Source organism: Aythya ferina, assembly GCF_964211825.1.
Source record: "Aythya ferina genome assembly, contig: HAP1_SCAFFOLD_94, whole genome shotgun sequence".
Lineage (NCBI taxonomy): Eukaryota > Metazoa > Chordata > Aves > Anseriformes > Anatidae > Aythya > Aythya ferina.
This window is the reverse complement of record NW_028181424.1, coordinates 539,633-542,547: the sequence shown is the minus strand read 5'-3', so window position 1 is coordinate 542,547 and position 2,915 is coordinate 539,633. Positions and strand designations below refer to the sequence as shown.

Genomic DNA, 2,915 nt, shown 5'->3' with positions numbered 1-2,915 from the left:
CAGCCGCATGGGATGGGGTCTGTGAGCATGGGCAGGGGGAAAGAAGAGGTGGTTGCAGATCAGAAGCTCCCGGCAGGAACAGCTGCAGGCAGCAGAGAGAGGGGCAGGCGGCCAGAAGGAGCTGTTGCTAGAAACGCTGTGGAAGGGGGGATTCGGGCACCTCGTGGCCATGCCCTGCAGTGCAGATGCCTTCTCCTTGAGCAGTCCCTCCCTGGCTTCCTCTCCCCTTGCATCCCATGGGCTGTGGGGCAGGCCTGGCCAGCAGAGCAGGCAGAGCTCAAACGAGGAGAAGCTCTCAAGCTCCTTCTGGCTTGCTGTGGCTCTCCTCAATTAGCAGCCATCTAATTTTTTTTTTATTTTTTTTTTTTTCCTCAGGGAAACACCAGAGTGGGATGGTCCTGTAGCTCAGAGGAATGACAAAAGTGACAGAGCTGCACTGGTCAGTCTTCACCAAGGCACGGTCCCTTTGCCTCCTGGCACCCACAGGATTTCTCTGGGAGTGCACAGGTAATGTAAGGGAGTTCAAGCATCCAACACCTGTCATAAGCATTAGAAGTGTTATTGAAAGCTAAATTAAAAAAAAAAGGGGGGGGGGCAAAAAAAAAAAATAAAATACCTGCAGCTCTGCTCTGCATTGGGTTGTTGACAACAACACTGAAAAGCTCATGGATGTGCCAAGTGGACGGCACTTGAGTTTCTCCCATCTTCCTGCTTCCATCCTGCAGCACAGCAGGAAGGACTCCTCTGGAGCCCACAGCAGCCCCTGCTCCCAGTGCCACTATCAGCCAGCACCAGCTGGAGCTCAAGCAAGAAAGCTGCAGAAAGGTTCTCCTGCAAACAAATGCTCGGGCTGGGGGTGCTCTAAGGCTTGTAATAAGTCTCCCTCAGAGAAGTGTGTACTAACTTGTTCTGCCTTATCCTCTTCAACAGACAGCTGTGTTTAATGTCAGCAAATGCCCAACGTCAGCACCGTGAGTGAGTTCCTCCTGCTGGCATTCGCAGACAAGCGGGAGCTGCAGCTCCTGCACTTCGCGCTCTTCTTGGATATCTACATGGCTGCCCTCCTGGGCAACGGCCTCATCCTCACCGCTGTAGCCTGCGACCACCGCCTCCACACCCCCATGTACTTCTTCCTCCTCAACCTCGTCCGCCTCGACCTGGGCTGCATCTCCACCACTGTCCCCAAAGCAACAGCCAATGCCCTCTAGGACACCAGGGCCATCTCCTATCAAGGCTGTGTTGCACAAGTCCCTTTCATAGTCTTCTGTTTTGATGCAGAGTATTCCCTTCTCACTGTCATGGCCTACGACCGTTACGTTGCCATCTGCAAGCCCCTGCATTATGAGAGCCTCCTGGGCAGCAGAGCTTGTGCCCAGATGGCAGCAGCTGCCTGGGGCAGTGGCTCTCTCCAAGCTGTTCTGCACATGGCCAACACATTTTCCCTGCCCCTCTGCCACGGCAACGCTGTGGACCAGTTCTTCTGTGAAATCCCCCAGATCCTCAAGCTCTCCTGCTCAGATGCCTACCTCAGGGAAGTTGGGGCACTTGTCTTTACTCTTTCTTTAGTATTTCTTTGTTTTGTTTACATTGTGGTGTCCTATATGTTGATCTTTAGAGCGGTGATGAGGATGCCCTCTGAGCATGGCCAGCACAAAGCCTTTTCCATGTGCCTCCCTCACCTGGCTGTTGTCTCTATGACTGTCAGCACTGGTTTGTTTGCCTACCTGAAGCCTCCTTCCGTCTCTTCCCCATCCCTAGACCTGGCAGTGGCATTTTTGTACGTAGTGATGCCTCCAGCAGTGAATCCTGTAATCTACAGCATGAGGAACCAGGAACTGAAAAATGCTCTCAGGAAATTACTTTCATACATACTTCTTAAGCATCATTAATATGCTCACCAGCCTAAAAATACTGAGCGAATATCTCACAAAATATTTTCTGATTTTTTTTATTTTTTTAATTTTTATTTTTTAACGTGTGATAGTATTATTTTAATTTAAGGGAATTTCTTCTTATCCTCCTACATATTGATTTTTATTTTGACCTAGTCATCTACGGTACTTCAAGAACCAATCTTCCAGTGTAGATAAAGACAATAAAGAAGCCATTAGATATTCACAGCTCTCAGATCCCATCTCATTCTCCCAATGGAGAAGGGGCTCAAGGCCAAAAGCACTGCTGTCACATTTAGGAATAGCTCAGCTGGCCATTGGGGCTGCCCATCACTACTCAGTGGGGCAATCTGGAGCTTCACGGACTGGAATCTGGAGCCGCTCTGTGCCTGGGCCAGGCCTCTTGTGCTGGCCCTGTGGGACACAGATACTCTGTGCTAGGGATCTCCCAGGCAAGAGACCAGGGCTCCTGCAGCTTCATGGACCTCCATCGCCTGAGCCATGGCTGGCCCCAGCCTGGGGACTGCTGGGGAGGCCCAGAGCCGCTTTTGTCCCAGCAGCTGAGGTACCTTGCGAGGGGTTGGGGCTGTGGTGGCCATGCCCAGAGCCCTGCAGCAGCCTGCAGTGGGCACTGCCCTGGGGCCAGCCCAGCCTGGGCTGCTGGGCTGGGCTGGGCATTGCCCAGCAAAGGGCAACAGCAGCGTCAGGGAGTGGTGGCAGCATGCAGGGGAGGGCTCCCAGCAGGGCTTGGTGCTGCAGAGCCAGGACTGCGTGAAGGGAGCCCAGAGCTGGAGGGGCAGGGGAGAGGAGGCTGCACTGGGCCCTTGCTGACCTGGTCAAAGCAGAAAGGGGGCCCAGGGCATTTGCCCCCTCACCGCAGCCTGCCAGGACCTGCAACGCACTAATGGAGTGTCCAGGGCCAGCCAGCCCCTGCATGGGGATCTGCTGCCCGCCTTGCCCTGGCCCTCTCCAGCGCCCTCCTTGCTGCTCTCTGATACACGCCAGCACCTCCCAGTGCGTGCC

At 53.9% G+C, this 2,915-nt stretch overlaps 1 pseudogene across 1 annotated transcript; it reads left to right on the top strand.

The window, feature by feature from the left end:
* Nucleotides 1–953: 953 nt before the first annotated feature.
* LOC311428563 (olfactory receptor 14J1-like) lies at nt 954–1,889 on the top strand (annotated as a pseudogene). The gene has a single exon. The product of its transcript is annotated as an olfactory receptor 14J1-like (transcript).
* Nucleotides 1,890–2,915: the final 1,026 nt, after the last annotated feature.